This window comes from Cupressus sempervirens, chromosome 4 (assembly GCF_028749045.1).
Source record: "Cupressus sempervirens isolate cs-2001-9-10 chromosome 4, ASM2874904v1, whole genome shotgun sequence".
Taxonomy (NCBI): domain Eukaryota; kingdom Viridiplantae; phylum Streptophyta; class Pinopsida; order Cupressales; family Cupressaceae; genus Cupressus; species Cupressus sempervirens.
The window spans coordinates 522,839,004-522,864,732 of record NC_143121.1 but is presented as its reverse complement, the minus strand read 5'-3'; positions in this window follow the sequence as shown (position 1 = coordinate 522,864,732).

Sequence of the window (25,729 nt, the reverse complement as noted above, 5' to 3'; positions counted from 1 at the left end):
TGCTAGGTCAAACCACCATTCATGTCATCTAATCTTTAACATTTTTGAGTCTCTCAGTGTTAAATAATGGAATTAGCAACCATTTAATAACATTAACAATGTCTATCTATGTTATTATGATAAACCTTATCAACCAATCTCGATCTTGTAGCATTTTACAATGTCAGTTAAATGTTACATGTCCTTAATTCATGTCAGGTGTCCTTGACATGTTATCAATTCTAATAAATCAGTCAATTTGGCCATGGCTTTGGTCTACCTATCATCATCCTAGTCAATCTTTATAATCCTCACATTTTCATCAAAGGATATTGTCGTACTTATTTAATTAAATTGGCCAATCATCTATTAATTTTCTCTATAGGATTAAATAACTCATAATTTAATCCTATGTCATCCCAATCATTTTCATCTCATATTGCTAATTATTCTTCCTAACTAACATCCTCAATTAATTAATTTTATTAATTAATTGATTCATACTCACAAACCATGGAAATTCTTAATTTCCTAAGTCATAGTTTCCACCATTAATTCTATTTTTCTAATTTCTATTTGTGCGAAATAATGGATTTTTAATTCAAGTATTTCACATAATATTGACATCATCATGACACATGGGCATGACACATCATGGATCCTCTATTTACACTTGGCTAAGATAAGTCATAATCTATATCTTCTTATTCCCTTACGCATATCTATATTTGGCTTCCATTTTTAGATATTCTTGGCTTTAAGTGGGTTTGAGGTGTCACATGATGCATCATAGATACTCTTCCATTTTTTAGCCATCTTTGACTTCCAAGCATCATACAATCCTACATTTGGCATCTTGTGTCATGGATTCTCAAAGGAATCTCTTACCGAGTCACATATCCAAGGTGACAAGTCAAATTCTCTCATATTTCATGTTGATTATAAAATGAGCATTCTTCCTCTCATTTATGGTCCTTAAGTCCCTAGATTCTAATTCTTTGTCTTTTTCTCTCTCAAGATTAAATTACATCTTCTATTATTCTCATGGCACTAACATTATTATAGACTTTTGCTTCCTAATTGTGTACATTATAAGAAATTGGAGCTACATCACATGGAGAAGAAAGAAGGGCATAGGAGCTACAAGTGAAAGAGGGAGTTTTAACTTTGTGTTCTTCCTTTTTTTTATTTGGATTTCATGGTAGACTAGAGGGTATCAAATTATGTTTATTGAGTTTGTGATTTTCTCATAGTATGTTTTATATCAACCTATTTTCTAGTCCTACATCGTCATTGTAGGTATTGCCATTCATTTTTATTGCAAGACTCTTTCCTTCTTTTCAATGATTGAGAGAGTTTCTCCTTTGCTTTCTTTAGTTTCCCAATGGCTAATTCAAGATCCAACTTTTCATTGTCAATAGCCTTATCTAGACTATATACCTTCATTGTCTCTGATCTTTGCTCAAGGTGCTAAACTTCTTCTGTGAGAACCAAAAAGCTCTGATACCAATTATTTTTGATAAGATAATTAGGTTTTATAGGGACCCTAAAATCCAAAAGAAGCTACATACCAAGCATGATAATAAGAAAAGAAGCCCATCTAGAAAAAACAAGTCTAATGGCTGATATAAGCACAAGTCCCAACCAACAACAGAGGCCAACAAAAAGGCCAGATCAAATTGTCTTTAACGAAACTAAGCAAAACCCAGAACAAAAATCCAAAAGAGAAACAAAAAAAACACAGAAAGACAAAACAAGAGGGCTAATCTTCATTCTTCTTCTCAAAATCCTGCATGGTCTTGGCAGCCTCATAAATCTTCTAGTGCTCCTCAGCCTTATGCTCCTAGACTTTCTCTATTTCTTGGTCCAAACTGGTAAATGTGATATTAGTGGCCATATCATCATTAGACCTAGCTCTTTGTCTATCCTTTTTGTTCTCACCTACCAACAGGTCTCTATCTTTGAACACACTGGTTAAAGAGAGAATATTGTCATTGATCGAATTAAGAAGAAAGATCATTTAACTAGCCAAATTATGATTGTAGTTTTCAAGATTCTTAATTCTCCTCTCAACCAAATTGGCTCTATCACTCTAATCGTCTTGGTTCTCATTTTTAGTCTTCTTGTTGTTTCCCTCCAATTGACAAACCTTCTCTCTGATCTCTTCCAGCTCATGGTATAGCCACTTGATTGATCTAAAATTATCAATCATGCTATTATGAGCATTGTTAAAAAGGTTCATACTCATCTTCCTTGCATTATCAAAGATGGCCACAATAGCTAGGTCTATGAGCTCTTCCTAATTTTCCACTAGAATTTGAGGATTCATAGCTTCTCTATAAATTCCCAATGTCGCAGTCCTAAAATTGAAATTTCTCCAAGATTTTCTCCCGTTTTTGACAAGCACTTCCCCCTCTTTAGCACTAATATTATCCTTTTCCTTCTCCTCGGAGTGAAATTGAGGATGGGGATCAACAGGGGAAAGGGGGAGAATCAGAACATCTGATCCTTGATTTGAAACCCTCTCATTGTTGGAAACATGTGGTAGGAAAGGTTAGTAAGAGGGTGGTGGGGAGTGAATCAGGAACCAGTAAAACTTATTCTTATTTCACCAATTAATCCTTCATATAATATTTTAATCTAATTGCATGCATGAAAGAATTAAAGAAAATAAACATTCATAGCAATTTGACACAAGATATGGTGACCCAAAAACCTTCCAAATAGAAAGTAAAACTAGGGTGGGGATGATACCCATAAGCTTTAGTAATATAATATAAAGTTGGTCTGTTAAGGCTTCTAATTGATTACTTTTGATGATCTACCCTTTTAGGAGCAAGAAAGACTATGAGGTCCACCTTGGAAAAGGATTTATAAAACATACAATGAAGTATGCACTTGGTAAAGAGATTTATCAAAGACTATTAAGTTTACATTGTTAAAATATTTTGACTAATGCACTTGTTAGGATGAACTACTGGCTGATCTGTGATTTGCAACTGTAATTTGCTAGTTGAGATTCCTTGAATTGTAATAATCACCTTTCTGTGATAAATAATACTTCACTGTCCCTTATACTACTTGTATCCTTCTTTAATTTAAAATTCTACTCATCTTATGCTTACACACCACATTTGGATATGATACAATGCTTTACATATGTACAAATCCAAATCATAACTTACTGAAGTTAAGTAGAATACAAGTTTCACCAAAATACACAAAGTCAGCCCAACTACTGTAAATTAGGTTCTGAAGACAAACTCAGTGATGTTCTATTACTCAGAAACCATTGTCAACACTCAAAATCATCTGGCATTCAATTGATGAAGAGGCTTGGTTCATACTAATCACTTCCAAGTAGCTTGAACTCAGTTAACACTATGTGACTCGGTGAACATTGTGAAACTTGACATATAGTGAACCACTTGATTGATAATCCATGGCTCGGCCAACACTAGATTCACATCACTGATACTACTTTCTTGGTAGACACTAGAGAACATGGTTAACTCAGTTAACACTATGGAACTAAGTTAATGCTATAGAACTTGGTTAACAATATGGAACTCGGTTAACACTAGAGTTTCCATTACTTGCAATAAACAACTAAATAAACACTGCTACACTTGGCATAATTTATACATAGGTTATGAATCTCTGTAGCAACTATATATTAACTAAGTGTGATTCACTAATAGATAAATTAACCATAATATCAACACTCTAAACCCCCATCATATGTTTGGGCATCTCTTAACCAATTGGCCTTGTCATAGAAACCTTCATTGACTAGTAACCTATGGTTTTTTAGGCACAATTTGTTTTCCTTTGGAATACTCATTAGTTGATTGTGGTAATTGTTCCAGAAAATCATCATGCACAACTCTCAATTGGTAATCTACCTTTCCTAAAAATTCCCTTCGTGGAGTTATTTTATTTATATTATCTCAATTATAACTTCAAATTCTTGACTCACCAAAGATGTTTAGTACTCACTTGAACAAACTTGTTTGCTCCACTGAGAATTCCATCTACAATAATTTGTGGCTTTGAGGGAACACATTTTGAAAAATTCTGAATATTTTTGCACTCTAAAAATTCTTTACTAATTGGTACTCAATAATGAGAGGAATCATAGATTTTATGGTAATTGGCTTCACACAAACTTGCATTGGGTAGAATTAATGCTGTAATAGTCATATTTCAAGCCGAGCCACAAAATTTGGAACCTAACCATCAATTTATTCCAAATCAAATGATTCCTTTTAAGGATTTTAAAAGGTGCATTACATTTTTCAAAAGTCAGACACATGTCAATGCGTAGCTTCCTGACTTTGGTTAAAGTTTGACCATCTTCAACATCCACCTTTTCTATACCTTTGGAAAACCAAAAAAAATATTTGGCCTATTATTCAACTCAATGTTGTTTGGCAACTCATGACACAACTAACCCCACCAAGTCCACATGTCCCAACCTTGCTTCCCCACTTTGGTTAAACTATGTGCACTTCCAAAATGTGAGGAAGTGATGATGCTCAATCATCATATGACCAAAAATTCCACAAAAATGATGCTCCACTATCCTAGTCAACAACCTTCAAAGAATAGGAAGATGCCAATTTATCACTTACTCTAAATTTTTTCCTTTTGCGACCCACATACTAAACTTATTCCCACTTTTTCCACATGGCCGCTTCTTACTTCCTTGCTTTCACTAAACTTTGTACATATTTAAAAGCTAGGGAAGTGACGATTGTCTATCATCATTTGATCGATGATCAAGAACTTGCATGATATATACTACTTTAAAACTAAGGAAAAGTGACCCACACATCCACATGTCACAGCCTCAAATCCCTGCTTTGTTTAAACCTTGTGCAACTTCCAAATGTGGGGATACCCCCATCATTGATCTTAACATGATTGATGGTCAATGAAATAAACTCTCCAAGGGTTAGGAGTTTTAATTTGAGCTTATAAATATTTTAAGTGTGTGACCTAGAAATTAGGTTGATCGCACAATTGAAGCTTATCAAAAGACAACAACATTTTATAGCATGACCTGGCAAAGTAGTGGAGTTTCCTTGGTTGCTACATTGTATTAGTTAAGCACTCAACTACCTTTTAGCCCATGACTAAGTGAAACAGTTAGTTAGCCTTAGTCATGTGGTCACTTGAATGAGAGAAGTATAATGAGCCTCCACAACAATTGTGCAAACTATTGTGTTCGTACGATTGAGGCCCTAGAAGACAAAGACTAAAAGATAACTATGATTATGCAAAACTAGTTGGAAGCACATAAAGAACTTTATTCGCATAATCATAGGGGTGACAAGACAGTTATGAGATTTGAATAACTCACTAGAGAGACAATTGAATAGCTTGGATCTCAAGGTGGAGTGTTCATCACTATGACAAAATTAAAACAAGGAAATCCAATAGAACCTTGCATGCCCAACCTAGAATTGACTGTGGCTAATTTCAAAGGAAAAGAGCTAGATCCTGTAATAGAACGTGCTAGCCATGAATTGTTATCTGATGACAGTTTTATAAAGTCAAGGGCCTTTTACCAATTTGCATGGAGAATACATATTGAAAAATTTGAGGAAAGATGTTGTAAAAGGAAAGTTGAGCAGCAAGAAAAAGAAGATTTAGTCATACAAGATGAGATCAAGGAAGAAATGAATCAAGAATTCAATAGTGTGACTCCTCAAGAGGGAAGAACAATGATCAAATCAGCTGGAGTTTTACTTTTTCCAAATTGGGACATTGTAGATGCAATGGTGTTTAATACTATTACAAAGAAGTTGAGGATTGAGGAGAAAAAGAAAAGGGCACTCAGTGGTGCTAAATATAGTGAAGACCATGATACCTTAGTTATTTGGTCCTTAAAAAGAGGATATAGAGCTAGTTATTCTCAAACTAATGATTCTAAATTAATGAGGAGCTTGATTGTCAAAAGAGTAGAGGATACTCCAAATGAAGAGGCAGAAAAATTAAATGTTGAAACAACCACTCTTACCTTAGCTACTGCCAAGAAAGAGAAAAGGTTTATACAAGAGCTACAAGAGAAATATGAATTTATGGAAGCAATTAATTAATTCCTTGAATTAAAAGAAACAAAAAATTGATATACAACCTATATAAGCTACATTAAATTGCATGAAATTTTCTCACTCAATCCCAAAGTAACAAGCATATGAAGCAGAGAAAATTTATTCTTTCTCCTTATCTAAGATTAGTTTATTCTTGTTCTTGTTGTTGCTTGTTGGCCAAGGCATTTTCTTTTTATTTAGTTTAACAAAAATTTCTTCTAAATTTAAAATAGCTAAAACACCCCTAATTTGGTAGCCCCACAGGTAAATTTAGCTTCTAGGATAATTAGTTTCCCTTATAAATACAATGAGTGGGATTCATGCTCTTTAATTTATTTCTTTGTTTGGATCTACTCAAAACAATAAAAATTTACTGCACTACAATGGCTCACAAGGGAGAATCCTCAGAAGAGTAAATAATTTCTTTGCCTTCCCCTGGTTAGGTGTTTCCATGGATTCCTAAAAAAATGGATTATTTTTGTTTGTAATAGGAAATAAACTAAAAGGGATTTCAACACAACCATTTTAGAGTGGAAGAAGGCGAAGAATTGGCTCGTTGAGGATGAAGCCATTAACAATGATAACTTAGTAGTTTTCTTGCACTAAAAAACCATGGAAAAGTTGCAATTGTTTTGTGGTGATACAATTCTTATTAAGCTATTTTCATTGGCTCTTTTCCCTTTGCGAGGTTAGGGTATTTTTTTTGGGATTAGGTGGTTAGGGTTTTTTATTTTTTTTACTTTGCCCTTTGATCTCTCATCAACGTCATATTGCAGGAAAAGAAAAGGAAGGATATGATCTATATTTACCTAGTAGATGAGACTTGTGAAGAACCTAATCTTGGCTCCTGATTTAACAATTTTGAAAATGACCAAGAAACCAGATGAATGTATCTAAGGCTAGCAAATTCCTATGATAGATACACCTGACTGTAGTCTTGGGCCAACTATAAGGCATAACTCCTTCGCTTTAGGCTTTGCAAAACCTAGGCAGGTGAACCTCAGAGCCAATTAATATGGTACCAATGCAAAACATATTCCTAAATCTATTCAAAGTAGATAAAAACCCTTATTTCTCCTAATAACCTATGTAGTAACAAAGAAGTGCAGTAGCAAATTACAACTCTATGAAATTTACAAGTTGAGTGAGGGCATCACATTTAGGTTCTTCAACATAAAATGTAATGATGATTTAAATTTTGTTTTGATTTTATGTGGGTGGGGAAAGTGGATGAAAACCAAGTATAGACAACAAACTAATAATCCTGTAGCTGATCAGTGCCTAATCCATTGGGCAATTCATGAATCTCCCTCATGCATTTTGGATATCTAATACTTATTCATATATTCAGATATATGATGTATCCATTCACCTTGTAAATAGACATCAATGTTCAACTTAAATCTCATTCTTACCTGATATCCTCCTCAATAAACCTACAACCTTATTGAATCTCTGAAGCATTTACATGATTCCTTGAATTACAAGCAACAATGAAGCAACATACAACCTTAAGGGACTGCACTTATGATCTAGGCTCTTTGTTCAAAGACCATAAAACATCATAGCTCAACTAAGAAATGAGACAAGATTTAAACTGAAACTAAACACTTGCTGTTCCTTGTATTGATTTACTTGAAACAATACATAAAAATGCATGAAATTAACTCACAAAGAACCTAATAAACTAGACTATACAATGAGAAAATGCTGTCATACAAGAGAGAAAATGGTGGGAATGAGAAGCTGATGGGATGGGAAGGGGGTATCATAGCCAAAGAAAAAACTTCATGGTCTGGAACCAGCACATCCCAGATCTTCCATTCAGAGTTCATCAATTCTAGGGCCAGTTCTACTAAAAGCCTTCATTCCAAAAAAACTTTCCAATATTTTCCAACCCCTACAATGAATGAAAGAAAGAAAGATATAGAAAGAAGTGAATTCTTGGATCTGATCTATGCCTGAAATTTGTCCACTTGGAATTCAATCTTCTGCAACTGAATAACCTCTCTCTTCCTTCTCCCATTTTGATCTGATTTGTTTTCATCATTACATTGTAAAAAAATTGTAAATATCTCTGTTCAATGATGAAAACTCTTCGAGTCACCAAAAATATCTGATAACTTCATCAAAATGATGGTGAAATTGAGTTTTTACTGAGTGAATCTAATCAGAATTCAACCTTAACTGCATTTTCACTATCTTTTACTAATATTCATGTCATTTCCATGTTATGAAATAGTTTTGAACTTTATTACCTAAATACAGTTGCTAATTGGGATCCTGATAAAAAATCTCTTATAGATCAAATAGACTGCTTCCTATGTAGAAACTAACTCCATAATCAAAAAATTTAGATTCTCTCAATTTCGACGATATATAACACTGCCATGCTCACCTCTCAAAAACCTCCTGAATATCATTTTGAAAGTCATACCCCCCTACATGGCTTTGGCTTGCAACTCATGATATTTTAAAATTTTCAAAAATTTTAAAATTGTTCTAAAGTTCAAACTTTAGAAAAAGGCCCACTTAATTTTAAAAATTCGATGTGCACTTCATTTGAAAAACATTTTAAATTTTGGCATTTAAAATATTTTATTCCTTTTCCCTTTGCCTTTAAATTTTTGGTCAACCCTTTTTTGACCAAGTTCCACGTGTCACTTGTTGATTGGTTGACCTCTATAACACAGTGCCATGTTATCACTGAGCAAGCTCGATGCCACGTGTCGCATTACCGCTTACTCGCATTCCTTAAATTTATTGCATCTTAAAATAGCGGGTAAGCGCCAATCGTTGATTAAGACAAGATCAATGATTACACAAATTTATAGTTGACTAAGGCCCAGTCAACCATTTTAACCAATAGGAAGTCTCCATGTGAGTCTGTGCCTTCTAACAACCTCCATGTAGGTGAGTCCTATATCATCTTCTGAGTAGGTGAGTACTTGACATCATTCTTTCCACATGTCAAGCTAGCGCATTCTCGCTTTCCTTATTGAACGAGCATCTCCATATTGTAGGACTGCACCAGCCGTTGATCTTCAAAAGATCAATGGTGACACTGATTATACCTTTAATCCTTTTGAGTTGGGAATAGTAACATCACCATGGACACGTGTCCGCATGGTGTATACTCACTTTATTTAAACTTCATTGAAGTTCTCAATGCGGTCAAGCACCCTCTGTTGATCAAGACAAGATCAATGGTGTAAGAAAAAATATGCACTTTATGGTTGCTTTATCTACTCAGGCCAATGAAATGAATTCTTTCAATTCTCATGCTCTGACCAATCTGACTACTGCATTAATCTCTGAAACTTTCCGTGCCCGTAACATAAGTACTTCCAGCTAAGCATATGTGGCATACAACATGGCATGACTCAATTTCCTATCCTAATCTTGACCCCACTATGACACACAACACAAAGACACATTCTTGCATTCCTTATTGAACGAGTAATTCTTTATTGTGGGCTTGTGCCAACCCTTGATCTTTGAAGGATCTATGGCCGACCAGACTTCGATCACATCTGGAAGGAAAACCTCCTTAACGACACAACTGGTAGTACATGTTAGCAATCAATTTTCAATTTGGTACACCACAACATATACTAAGAACTCCCAACCCCACCTTGCTACGTGTCCAAAAATCACTTGCCCGCTTTACTTAAAAGCCTTACATCTCAACATTGCAGGAATGTGATATCCGTTGATCTAAACTAGATCAATTGTCACATAGAATTAATAATACTTTGGGCATTTCTCAATAAAGTAATATGGTCAATAAGTTTTTAAAATGAGCTTTTAATAAAACCATGCTCACGTAGGCCCAACCTTAGGGTAAAAATGATATATTTTCAAAATCATTTTTATGAAAAACTATTTCGAGGGCTTTTCAAAACTAGGGTAAAATAACATAGGGCACTAGGGTTTTTGAGAAATTCTCTGAAGAAAAACCTTGAGAATTTAATAGAATTTCAAAGACACAGAGACCATGCTATGAACTAGGGCAATCCAAGGGTTTGAAAATACAAGGAACAAAACCCTAATTTGCAAGACAAAAAGACTCAAATGATTTTTCACTAAGTTTTTTTCAAAATTTTTGCATTTTGAAAAATCAAACCAACACCTAAGATTATAATGAATTCAATATCTATTGCCCAAGCATAATGAATTCAGTACCCAATTCCCAAGTGTACAAGTAGTGATAACCCCTCTCTCTACTAGGGGTTAATTTTTGTGATTTACCACCATATTTTTTCACATTGCTATGATTTTAGTAGAAGTATATCCTTTAGGAAGGATGATTTTTGGAGCTAGTTCCTTTGTGAAAATTCAATAAATTAGCTCCTCTCCCTTGAAGGATAATCCAAAGAATCTTAAGACCTCTTCTCACAAATATAGTAATGAGAATCCTTGAGCTTTAAAAGTGAATGAAAAAAAATATCTCCTTTAAAGAGTCCCTTCTACATGAAACCCCTCAAAAAGGAAGAAAATTCCAAAAGGCCCTAACACTAAACTTAATAAATTTGATAATGAAATTATAGACATTGATAAACATGGGTCTAAGGAAGAGGCTAATAAGGAGGAACATACTAGGTCTACAAGAATAAGCTAGGAGTCCAACTTTATGGAGAGGAGGTTGGAATGCCTCTATAAGAAGAAATAAATGAGTAAGAGGGAGGATAAGAAGGATATGAAAATTGCAGAAGATGAATTGAAGTATTTGGAAGCTTAAACTAAAATGTAAGATGATAGAAGGATACCAACACAAAGGCTAAGGGGTATATAGAAGGAGATGAAGAGATTTATGATGGAGAGGACAAAGATAAATAAATGGAAGAACACAAGGCATGCATTAAGGTGGACATAGGTGTGGTTAATCCTATCTAGGAGATTCCTACAAAGGTTGAGGCCCAGAAATAAGAGAGTCAATTTAACATTATGAAAGAGAACGATAACAAGAAGACTAAGATGGATGATTTATAGGAAATGATAAAGGAGTTGGAATTGAGTTTGATTAGATACTTGGATAATATAAAGAGAAAAATGGAATCCTTAGAAAAAATGAACAAAGAGGATATCACTAACATTGAGTTGGGGACCACCACTTGTACCCTTTCAAAATTCAATGTAAGATCCTAGAAATAACTATTCTTGGAGTTGTCACTGACAACAAAAAGATGAAAAAGGAAAAGGAATAAGGTATGGGTGAAAAGAAAGGAGTATGACCAAGGTGCTAGAGACATCACCAACTAGTAGAATGTGCTCTACAAACTAGAGAAGGAATGAAACACTATAAAGTAGGCTTGATAGTTTTGTTGCTTTTTGGATTTTTCTCATTATAGTTATCTCTAGGTTTATAGATATTTATGTTTTTAAGAACAATTAGAACTTATTAATGTTTAAGTCTGATAGTTGTTACAATAATGGTCTCTATTGGCTAAACATTAAGAGACATAATTTTTAGTTTATTTAAGTACGTTATTTATTAGGCATAGCTCTATTATTTCCTTGAACAATACTCTTTTTGTTTGTTATGTGAAGAATCTAAGTGATGTTTGGTTAGTGTTACTATTAGCTATTTTTGATAAGTTTAATGGAAGGTATATGTTACATGGATAGTTTATGATGCTTTATCCTTCTGCTTGGCTATAATCAAAAACAAAAATGTGAAAAATGATTGCTCTCTGTAATGGTTCTATGGGTTTAGGGCCATCTCTCTGCCTTCTTTATCAAAAATAATATTCATTGTGCCATATGTTTAGACCTTTCAAATTAACTTAATTTTTAAGAAAATCTTCAAAAAAGCCAACAAATATTTACTCTAAAGTACACACTACTTCATCCATCCTAAATGGAATAGATTAAAAGAAGGATATTAACATGTTAATTAGAAAAAGTAGCACTTTTAAATCATTGTGTAATATCAAAACAATATTGTTTCCTATAGAAAATTAATAAAAAACATATATTTTATATTGCCCTTCCTATGGCTAATCCTATAGCTTGGATACTTCTTATTTGTTTTTGTGCACTTCATATGCATGTGGATTTTTCTATTTTAGAATTTTCGGTAATAAAAAATTGGAAACATGTTCTACTAGAAACCATAGCTGAATAATTAGCTAAAACAATTGAAAATAAGTTTCTAGCAATAGACAACCAACTCACATTCTTATTTACATTAGAGATAATTTTGGATACTAAATTTTGGGTTTCATTTGGGAGATGTTGTTTCTATTCACCAATGCCCTGATGTTAAGTACAAAAAGTGCATGCATATTCTTCTCATTGATGATACCATTGAGAATACAAATGGATCTTGAATGACAATTCTATCATATCTTGAGTTATTCTTGAGTTTATATCAGTAATGTATTAGTTTCAAAGAATATTAATACCATTGTTCAATTTTGAGAATACAAATGGATCTTGAATGAAAATTTTATCATTTCTTGAGTTATTCCTGAGTTTATATCAGTAATGTATTAGTTTCAAAGAATATTAATACAAGGAGGGAATTCTGCAATATCTATGTCTCTAAATTCTATCTCTAAATTTTTCTATAGGGGATAGATCTGAAGAAAAGAGTATGATTGAAGGAATTCTCAAGTATAATATCAAATAACTAGTCATTTTCATCCCTAAGGTGTGATAGCCTTTATTTTTACTTTTCCAATTGCCTTAAATTTTTAGGTGAGAGTGCCTTGATTTGTGTTATGCAGTAAAGATGATAAGTTGTGACCTAATGATCACTACTACAAAATGAGTGAAATGTTTTTTCACTTAGTCATGCTATCAAAGAAGATAAGAGTGATTAAGTTAGTGACTCAGTGACATAATCAACTTAGAAGAAAATGCATGTGATCGTACTATCACAATGATAAGAGAAAAATGATTGAAACAAGCTGCGATATGGTGAAACTAGATAAAAGGCACTTGTTTGCATGGTTATGTGGTTAATAAATGTAATATATGATTAGACCATAACCATGCAATGTAGTAATATTGAAAGAATAATGTAAAGGGTCATGCAGTGCAATGTTAAAGAAATAAAAGTAAAGATAAACCATGAAGTGATGATTGGGTTAAAAGAGCATAAAATATCCTTTTCTTATATGGTCATGAAGAAAAGATGTTATCAGATAAGCCAAGCTATAACCTAGCAAAGTCTTAAGGTTAAACCGTATCTAGTATCTTGATCGCATAGTCACAGGAATAAAAAGTTAAAAGTGAGAAATGCGAAGCCGTGATTTCATGGTTGTTAGGGGTATTTATATAATCACAAATAGTAAGTGTAAATGTTAATGAAATGAATTGACCATGTGATTATGGTTAAAGAGAGATCAAATATTTAAGGTTTCTAGTCACATAGTTAGTGGCCAAAATGTTAGATAGACTGTGAAGTGGGAAAAAGGGTTTGAAGCTATGGTCATCTAGTCATTGGTGTTTAAGTGCTAAGGCAAAAAATGATTGTGGAATGATAAAAAAAGGGAGTCATTGGGTCATGAGGATGGTTTTTAATGCAAAAAATATTGTTAAGGAGCCTCATTATGACTTAAAATCAATATCCTATCAAATGTGCATAAAAAGTTAGGAAAGGCTAGTAGTACAAATAGATTTTGGCACTTTTATTGAAATTGAAATGTTTTCACTCACATTGACATAAATAGACATAAATGCTCACTCTACCACATTTTTTCTCTATTAATAGGTTGGTTTAATGGTATTCTAAGTTACACTCTTTTACACAATCTAGAGATAAAATTGTGAGCACTAATAGATTTCCATATTTTGCAAAGATTTACACAGCTTTCAAAAGTTTGATATTGACAAAATTTGTTTGAAAGGATTTGATTTTAGAATCATGACACAAGAAGAAGGAAAGATAATAGCTTATATTGATGTGGAAGAGTGTTCTCATGCTTCTAAACAAGCAAAACCAAAGTTGGTAATCATATATATATAGAGGAGTGGGTATATTTCCTTCCAAGGTCTTCTCCTATTCAAACTTTGAATGCACATGTTTTCAGAGATGCATACCCTTTCTATAGAGATGCCATTGTACCTGATATGAATGGAAATGAGATTTTTTGGTATTTCTATCAAAATAGGTTTGCAAAGTCACCAATTTGTAACTCATGGATAAGGAATATGGCAAATATAATGCTAGAAGTAATAGTGGATGTTGATTTGATAAAGGCATTGATCAATTCCTACAATCCAACAACTAAAGCTTTCCATGGGAAGGATATGAGTTTCCTATGCAGACTGGATAGGGAGACTTTTATTGAGGTCTTTGACCTAGGAGGACCTATGACAAAGGAAATTGAAAAGGAGAAGATGAATAAAAATTTCAAAAGTTCTAAGAGTTTCTTTATTGGAAGAGTCACAAAGAGGCACATTCCCAAATCAAAGCTAGAGAAGGGTGAGATTCCAAAGAAGGTAATAGACCTGATGGCACTTGAGTTTTTCTAAAAATATTTCAAGTACACCATTTTTAGGATAAACAAGGTGATAGGAATTGATTGCACAAATAATGCCCTAGGCTACACATATATCATTGCTTTGGATATTCATGATCAAAATCATAACGTTGGGTATGACTTTTTGGAGTATATCATCAATAGGATGCATGATGAAATTATTGTAGCTCAAAATGGAGAATTTGGGAACTTTAGATTCTTCCATTACTCATTGTTGATGCACATCATTCTATACAAGAACATAGGGCATATTAGTCCGAACTTCCTTGAAGCCACTGAGAGAATGGAGAGAACTTGTGTGTGGACTCGCTTTTGGAAAAGGTTTTATCCATATGCCAGTGTTATTGCTTTTTACAATGATTTTATTTTTCCTATTACAAACATGTTAGTAGATATTATTGAAAGAGTACCTAGAGGGGTAAGGATGCTAATAAGACCATTTGCTTTCCCAAATGGGGATAAGGTACTAAGTCATGATTGGGCTAGCTTGTTTCTCTTTAATTTTTTTTAATTATAAGGGTTTTTGAGTGTCCACAACCCCCTCATGTATTACCAAAATATATCCCTAAAAGGTTAGGCCAATTAGAATTCTTTTGGTAATTTCTGATGATGAATAAAGAATATTTAGCTCCTAATATTAAGAAAGGATTTTTTGTAGTAAGGAATACAAAGGTAGGTGATTTTCTAATAGGAAAAGATGCTATAGAAGATACAGATTAGTGCATGGGAGAGTTCAAGCTTCCCTCAGCCCCTACTAGAACCTATGATCCAAATGATTTGGTGAGGCATTATCTTAAACAGATGAGAAAGTACACCCTCCCTAGTAGTAGACCAAATTGGGAAGAGGACTGCATAATGAACTATATAGCAAGAGAGGTTTGTAGGGATATAACCCAAAGATGGAGTAAGATAATGAAAATTGAAGAAGCCATGAAAATAGTTGATCCATCATTTCAAGGTTTCTACCATGAGGCAACATATATTAGGTTCCTTGATAATTTTGATCAAATAATGACACAGGTGCCTTCTGAAATTAGAGACAGGGTAGAGCTTCTATGCCCTCAAAAGGAGGATGTCATAACCATTGAGATTGATGATGACCAGCCAAAAATTTCCTCATGGGAACAACGGAGGAAGAAACAAAAAAATATTAAGATCCTTGACAAGGTTAGAGGAAAGGAACTTCAAAGCTTTCCTAAGGGATCCAGATTTTTTGACACCATTAGACACAATTTCTTGCTAGAGCAAGCAGGGGAGAATGAGAAGATCCCCAATAAAATTAAATTGCAGATTTAGATTCTAGATGAGAAAATAATTCAAGCTCAAGAGTTCATGAAGGTTGATGAATTCATCAAGTTGAATGGATTCAAGACATTCTTATATAGGGTAAAGTAAAGTGAGCTTACCTTACAACTACAGCTAGGAGATTCCCCTGAGAAGACTATAGAGCTAGTAAAAAGGTTGTAGGAATATGATTCTAGCAATGAGGTCCTCATAGTAGAAGAAGCTAGAGAGCTTGTAATAAGAATTGGGATGCTTCTCTTTCCAGGATACGAGTTGAGTTCATCTTTCATGCTAGAGTAGATTAGAAGACATAATAAGTCAATCTCTTTTAAAGAGACCAATATTGTTGGTGAGCTATAGGGGTCTAGATTCAACATTGATAGTAAGATAATGACTATATGTATCGTGGTTCCTTAGGGAAATAAGTCAACTCTCATGGAGATAAAGGATTCCTTGAAAGGAAATATAATAATGTGGAAGGTCACTACTATATCCAGTGATCAAATCCATAATCTGTGGAAAACAACATCATTGACGGGGAAGAGAAAAATGGATATGCTACAAGAAAAACTATTTAAAACATAAAACATATCTATTGATGCTAGGAAAAAGTATGAGGAAGAACTAAAGAAGAATTATGTCCTAGAATAGAGGGTGGCTACCTTAGAAGAAGAGACAAGAAGGGTTAGAATTGTTACAAGGCCCGTTATAGAGGCAACAGACTAGGAAGTCCAAACAAAATTTGATGCAACAATTGTAGGAGAGGGTTAGAAAATGGATATAGATGAATGGGATGTTGTCAAGGAGGTAGAGATCAAGATAATTAAGAGTTTGATGATGCACAAGATAGGTTCCCTACAAATTGTATCACAAAATGTTCATAGCAGCTACATTTCTTTACAAGGAGTTGAATTCCAATGCTCAAAAGAATTAGCCCTTTTATCCCCTTTATTCACAACATGGAGACCATATACACAATTATTTGATAGCTTAATTCCCCTATTACCCCAAAAGAGGGAATTACCTAAGGTAGTAATTATTAATGCAAGAAAGATGATTAACAAGGTGAAAGAATTGCATGAGTTTTTTCTCAGGAAAAATGTCATTAATACAAGGTAAGATGAAGACAATTTTCATGGGGATTGTAAATTTTAATCCTACTATTCTAGATGCTAATGGTGTTATAAAGGAATGGTAGGAGTGGTCTTCCTCTTTTGAAAATATTTTGAGACATCCACGGTTTGTGGCCTATTGCAATAATGATACAGATGTAACAACTATCTATGACATGATTGACTTTTTGTTTAGAATTGTGTCAGACATAAGCAAGGTTACTAGAGAATTGAAATCAATATCTAATACTAAATGGAATAAATACCTTGAAGAGTTGGATGTAGATAGGTATGCCACATGGCTAGATGTGGATACTGATATTGCTATCTAGGAAATCATTGCTAATATAAAGGCTATACCATTTGTTGACGGTGACTAGGAAATGTAGGAATATAGTTAGAGGTAGAGGAAATAAGAGAAAGACAAATAAAGTGATAGGAGCATGAAGACTAACAAAATTTGTAAGGATACTTATTGAAAGTGCCACCTACTAGTTTTGTAACTACATCTAGATTTTTAATTTATTACAAAGAATGTTTTCCATGTAAGATAATTTTTTGACATCTATCCTCCCATCTGAAGCTTGTTGCAATCCTTTATATAAGGATTTCTAGGATGTGGAGTGATCGTCTAGAGTCTATATAATTTAGTGCTTTTGTAGCTATTCATAGTCGGTCCAAATTTTGTCAATCATATGTTCTATTCAACTGTGTAAATCTAAGAATATAGTGAAAATTGAATGATTTAGTTATAGACCCTTATTGGGAAAACTTCTAATTTGAATTTGAGTCTAGATGTACTTCATTTATGCTATCACTATTTATAGTCCTGCATTCTAATTATTGGAAATCATGGAATGGATTTTTCAATACAACCCTACTTTTCTCAATAGTTATTTTCTTCTAATAGTTTTTCTTATTAGGGAGATATGGATGCTTACTTAAAGGATATAAAAAGGATTGAGAAATATTCTTTAGAGAAAGCAATCAAAACTATTACAAAGAAAGAACAAAACTACTATATTTGTACTTATTTTATGTGAATCTTGTATTTGCACCGGTCGACTATAAATAAAATGAAACAATCAAATAGATTGAAATTTATACTGATCTACTCATCAAAATTTAATGTAGTGGTTGAACAATACTATATTTGTACTTTTTTATGTGGATCTTGTATTTGCACCAACTATAAATAAAATGAAACCCTAATCAAAACAATCGAATAGAGCAAATTTTATACTATTCTACTCATTATTATTGACATTTAATTACTGCCAACAACTACATCCTGCATGTAAATTTGTTGTTTTAGTGTCAGCCCCAGATCCAATTGCAAGACCCAAAATGAGGCAAGTGGTAAAGTTTTTGAATGCAAATGATTAATTAATGAAGGTATATTAGTTTGAGCTTCACTTGGTTTTGAGAATACTTTAATACTCTCTACTTAAAAAGGCCAACCACATGAAGGTGGAAGCTCATCTAGCCTCAGTCCCCCTCCCCCACCCCCCCTGCCCCCGAAAAAAAATCAATCTAAACTCCCAATTATCCTCTAATTACATACTTCAATCATCCATTTTTGAACTATATTATTCAATCAATACAATCACATAACATTCAATCAAAGAGCATTTAAAAAAAATCATTTCTTCTTTTTGTTTTTCTTAGCTCTCTTAAGGTAAAGGCTGATAGGAGCATCAATATCTTCCTCATTCTCCTCCTCTTTTGGCACCTATAATGTCAAATTATGATGCATCCTCCTATTTTGAGGAGCAGGAATCTGCTACACTAAAGGTCGCTCTATTGAAATAACAACTAAATGGGTTAAATTGACATACTCTTTTAAAAAAAAAAAAAAACTATTACATGTATTTAATTAACTAGTAGAACATAACATGCATTTAAATTCTTACTTGACAATGACACATCATGTACAATAACATTTTGATCCACCACCACCTCAACATGCTAAACACTTGGAACATGCTCCACTCCTTCACCATGATGTTCAACATGCTATAAAATATTCAAAAAAGGATTACATGTCAAATTGCAATTGAAGATGTTAAATTGTATTCATAATTACATAATTAATTTCCAATAGAAAATTAATACTTCCACCACTATGATGCACATCATGGACTTTATCACATGCAAGTTCTATGATAGGATATGAAGGTTGTAGTGAAATGCTATGCACATTGTTATGCAGTCAATTTATGTTGGAAACTACACTTTAAAAGAAATTTCTCAACTATTCAATTTGATTTACTTTTCATTTCACCAATTTACTTGTGTCTCATTTGGTGCACTAAATTCTTGGGTATGTCTTTTAGATTTTTGGCATAGGTGTGCAACCACAACTTTATAGCCTTCCCTCAAGGAAATTTTTTTATCTTCATCCGTGGGCTCAACATTGAATTCTGTGCCATGTATTTTTTTTCTTAATATTATTAGTTTTGCATATATTATTTGATTAAACAAATTTTTTTGCAACATTACATTAAAAAAGTTATATGAAATTTCATTGCTGCTACTTACAAGTTGAGATTGAAGATTCATATAGGCACCAGAGCCAAGTTTGTGTTGGCCAACCTTTTCTAGTATCACTTTTATAGCCATTGATGTGTTCTACAGTCTATGAATAGTTTGAAACATGTTAGATTATATATTTACAAAGATCACTAATTAGTGCATGATTACATTCTACTTAATACTATCATGACATACCTTCTTTTCCCTTTTTTGGTTCATTTGCTTTACCATGTAGTCTTTTCTCTTTTGCATCTTCTCTTATTTCATTCCACTTTGTCAGTGGAATCATAGGAGGATGGTCATGCTTTGGCTTATCCTTTAGACCCCTTCTATACTGGTCCCTTATAGTCTTTATATGTCTGGATGCTCTTTTGAGAAGTAGGATAGTATCAAAATTTTTTTTTCCAAAAAGGTCCTCAAAAGATGTAATGAGCTGATTTTTTGATTCAGGACCCTATTCATTCCACTTTTAAACAAAAAAAAATGTTAGATCAATAACTTTAATATAATAAAATAAATAGAAGAAAAGAAAAATATTGTAGTAATGATATGAAACTACATACCTTTTACATATGGTGGGTCCAAATAGCTTCAATGTCATTTGAAAAAGACGATCATAGAAAACATCATTTCCTACAAAAACTTCATGGGATTATCAGTCCAAAATGAGTTATGTACAAATAAAATACAAAAACCCTATAATTTTTTTTTTTTTAAAGCACCTAGAAGCTTTCGTAATTTTAACATAAATATAGTTTTCTTGTTCAGCAACAATGTCCCCACAAATGAGCTAGTACTAGTCACATAGGCTGCTCCAGGAAATGGTTCAGCTTCAGTAGTACTCTTCTCTATTGTTCTATAAATTGTAGGTCTATCTATTAGTGAAAAAATTATGTCCATGATATAAAATCCACCCAACAAAAAAAACAATGCATGATTATCACATTGCAAAATATAGCAAAACAAGGTTTTACTAGTTGTAGTTGGCATAGTCGAAGATGTTTGCAAGCTCCTTGTTACCGACAATGCACTCAACAATATCAAAGTGATGACTGAAGGAGGCATGTTCACTTCATCATGAGATGAAGAATGCATTGTTAGCAAAGAAATTTGTGATGGATAAAGATCAAATGAGACACTAGCTAGAAGCATCCAAAAAATAACAATTAAGTGTTATAATGTTGATGAAAACAAACGATGTTGCACTACTAGGGCCACAATCTTCTATTATTGCTCATATTATTTCATAATGTGTACAACTTCTGCATTCTTTCTTCTCATAGGAATACAAGAAATTATTAATTAAAGATAAAGTGTAATAATATTATAATTTTCAATAATGTTGAATATATGGCTTAAATATATATACCGAGTTGGCATATATTTGACTAGTTCAAATAGAGACCCAAGTGCAAAATAATACTTAGTCATGACTAGATTTACCTTAAATAAACTCAATGGTATGATAATACAACAATTTTTAGTAATGTTCTAAGGAGAAAGTGTTACTTACATGAAGGTTGTGCACTACAACCCTCACCATGTTGACAATGCGGTCTTGCATGTGTCACAAAATCATGTAGAAAAACACATGATATTTTAGATCATGATCCATAAGACACTATAAAATATGAAAATCTATTGAACTTCTATTATTGCTTAAGATTAATTATTGCTTACCTTCAAAGAATTGACTCTAAGTATCAATTATTCTTTTAGTGCCTTTGTCTCCTCGATTAGGTTTCTCTTGAGGATAATGTTAAGAATTTCATCATTGTATCTTTGTATGAGTTGGTGGGCCATGAATATGGGGTCATCACTATGGGTGATGTCATCTAGAAATGATGCCCATGTTTTAGATTGTATTTGATTTGCTATCATTTTTGCTATTCCCTATTAATAAGTATCAAGTTGTGACACTAATATTGGTAAAATTCCATCAAAATAACTTCAAACACAAAGAAAAGAACATAATAATATGACATTTGTTTCTATATAATTTGTACAATTATAATAATTAAGGTTTACCTTTGCTGAAGAAGGTGTGTGAGATGGTACATCCCCGCCTGTGCCTTGTGGTGTATCCATGTCACCCTATGAAAAAAATTAGTAATTCTTAGCAATCAGTAGTGAAATGAAAGTAATAGACTTACTAATTTTTAAAAAAAATAAAATAGTAGATTGTATATTGGAGTCAATATTAATTGGAGGCAACTAGTTTAAATGTTATACTTATTAGTCCTATGATAGGGATTTTTTTTGTATCTACACAATTTAGATTGTAAGTTATCAGAAGCTCTTCCCATCCACTTATTGATTTTATCGCACATACAAAAACACAATTTCCCTCGTGTGCCTCAAATATACAATTTGACCACTTATTAGTTAACATAGGTCAAGAACTATTTATAAATTCTGCAATATTCCCTATTAATTTTGGCCTTCCATCAATATACTACAAATTATGTAGAAAAAATTTACATGATGCATTCATTGAAATCATAGTATATTTTTTAATTCCTTACCTCTACTTTATGTGTGGTAGCTATGCAATATCATTGTAGATACTCCATGAAAGTAGAGTTCAACACATAATAACTTAATTATAAAAACATACAAGTCAAATAAATTTCTATAAAAATCATAATCCCATCATACTTGACATTGATTGTACATTGACAAACATTTCATTGATCATCATATTCATCCATATCATAATCATCATCACCATCATTGTACTTGTCACTTTGATAATCATCATCACCACCACCATCTTCATCACCATTATCATCATGTTCATTATGTTAGAATATATAGTCCACTGATATAATTGAGAGGGGGGTGAATCAATTATCCAACTATCATCACAAAAAATACTCTTAAACAAAACTTAATCATGTGAGTAATGTAAACTAAAACCACAATAGAGTACTCATACATATTTAACACTAGATATGTTAACTAGGGAAACCCTTGCTCAAAGGGAAAACCCTGATGGGGATGGTACCCATAAGATGATATACTAATATAAATATTCCTTCTTAGATTATAGACCCTATTAGGAGTCTGTTACAACATTCAATACATATGAGTCCCTATTAGGAGACTTTGAATCCCTATTAGGAGATTCCAACCATGTTAGGAGTTGTACCAACCCTATTAGGAATTGTGGAAGACAACTAGACCCACTGCCCAAATAGGTTCAAGGATAAGATCAAATCACCCAGTATCCAAATGATCTTTGTATTATTTCTTACAGAATAATAGAACTATAATGTACTTCTTTCCTCTATCTCTTTCCTATGAAATAGACTTTTTCTCCTTCATATCTTGTGACCAGATCTCATATTGTGCATCCAATAATCCCTTGGTCTTCTTACACACATTTAGAAAGAATTCTACTCCTTCTTACACTACACACTAATACTTCACATTCCACTTGATCCTCTAAAGTCAAGTCCCCATTATAAATATGGAACACATCTTTCTTTTATACCATATCTTCATAATGATTCCTTAAGTCGGCCTTGAGGCTTTCCCAATTAATTAAAATAAGATAATTAATTAATTCACAATTACAACAATACTGTCAACTCATAATCTATACCACATTTTACACATGTGAAACCATGTCTTGTACACATGCTAGTGTCACCATACAATCGTCATCTATCACTATTATTTGTGCATCACCTTCATTACATCTCAAATGAAAGATAGCAATAGATCATCAAAACTCTATTTTCCAATGCTCTATTTTTGTATGACTTCTAATAAATCAAATGTAACTTCTATACAAAATTGAATCAATCTTAGTCTTTTAAACCACCTCATCAAGACAACCTTAGGAACATATCCTCCACTACATATCATCTATAACTTCTTCAACTCCTATGCATACTAAGATTACTAACTTCTATTCTTCTAGTCTTAATAGAATTACTACTATGTTGGCATCAATGACAAATACAGTCATGAATGCAAAATATAAATACTCTTGAATGATTGGATACTCCCCCAATGTAGTATCATCAACATTCATGCTAACAATCTCCCCTTTTGATATTGATGGCAAGATAGATGAAAAACATCTATGTTCCAAGAATAACAAACTGTACTCTACTTCTACCTTCTTCTCAAATCCTCTTCATCAATTTGAGATCTTTTGGAAGGTTGTACTATTCTTCTTCTTCTTTTAGGATTGATAGTAGTTGTTCACAATAAACAACTTACAATACTTTTTGGCTGCATCTGCGCACTTATTCTACACACTTACATGAATATCTTTAAATCTCCCTAAAGAGACAACTCTCCCCCATTTCCATCTCAACAAGTGCTTCTCTTCTTATGTACATCCACTCAATATGTTTTTCATGTACATTCTCTCCCCCATTGAGATCAATGTCAAAGGTGTTAATCACAATACCAATTATTACATACCAATCACTAATCAACTACTTAAATAATCAATCAACTCAAGTGTCCAAAGACACTGTTCAATACCAAATGCCTAGAGTCCTTCATGACTTAATACATATCAAATACTCCCCCATGTAGGAAGCATCAACATTCAGTCCAATCTAACCATAGTGCTCTATACCACTAGAATGATGTACTCCTTGCATCAACTACTCTAAACTAGGTAGGGGCATAACCCCTAAGACACCTCTTAGGTACTCAAAAGTATCTTTAAGCAAAGGATTTGTAAAGATATATACAATTTGATCTTTAGTGCTTACATACTCCAACCTTATCTCTTTCTTTGCTACCTTTTCTCTCAAAACATGATACTTTATGGATATGTGCTTTGTATTAGAATGCAATACTGGATTCTTTAACATACTTACTATACTTGTGTTATCATAGTAAATGATAATAGGTTTTGTAAACTCAATTCCAATATCCTTCAGCATTTGTTTCATCCACATAACTTGATTACAGTTATTTGCTACTGCAACATACTCTGCCTTAGCTATACTATGAGATATACAATCTCATTTCTTTCTCAACCAAGAAACCAATCTTCCTCTAAGAAATAATGCTATAGCACTCGTGCTCTTTCTATCATCTATACTGGCTGCACAATTTGCATTAGTATATGCACACAAGGTGAAATCAATTGATCTATCATACCATATTCCATAATTAGATGTACCCTTCAAATATCTAAATATCCTCTTTACTACTGCATAATGATACTCTCTTGGATCTACTTGAAATATTTCTACAATCCTAACTACATTAGCTATATCTAGTCTATTGTGACTAAGTTAGTGCAATCCTCCAATCATTGATCTATACTTCTTCTACTCAACTATATGTGTCTTATCTTTACTAGATAACTGGTGACTAGTTATCATGGGTGTACCATTAGGTTTGCAACTTTCCAAACCAAATCTTTTCAACAAATCTTTTAGATATTTAGTCTATGAAATAAATATCCCATCTTTGTTCTATGCAATCTGCAATCCTAGAAAAAAATTCATTTCTCCTATTATGCTCATTTCAAATTCATTTTCATTTCTTCATAAAACTTATAACTTTCTTCATTATTTCCTCCAAATATTATGTCATCCACAAATATTACAATGATAAATAGACCATCATTAGTTTTCCTAAATACAAATTACCATATACTATACCTTTAATAAATCCAAGCTTTGATAAGTACTTGTCCAACCTTGCATACTAGGCTCTAGGTGCTTGCTTTAGACCATTCCATGCTTTCTTTAGTCTGTATACAAAATCTTTATCTTTTTTTAGAGATAATCCATTAGGTTTCTCAATGTAGACTTCTTCTTCAAGTTCTCTATTAATAAAAGCTGACTTGACATCCATTTGATAAACCTTGAAATTCTTGCTACATAAGATAAGAACATTCTCATTGCTTCCATTCTTGCCATGGGTGCATAGGTTTCTTCATAATCTATGCTTCTTGTTGTGAGTAACCTTTTCAAATAAGTCTAGCCTTGTTTCTCACAACTTCTCCTTGCTCATTCATCTTATTTTTGAATACCCATTTAGTTCCTATCACATTCTTGTCTTTAGGTTTAGGAACTAATTCCCTTGTTTCATTCTTCACAATTTGATCTAGTTCTTCTTTCATAGCTTGCATTCAGTGGTCATCCTTACATGTCTCATCTATGCTCTTAGGTTCTACTTGAGAAATTAGACACAATTCTTCATTTACTCTATTCCTTGTCATCACACCTTTATTCTTGCTCCCAAT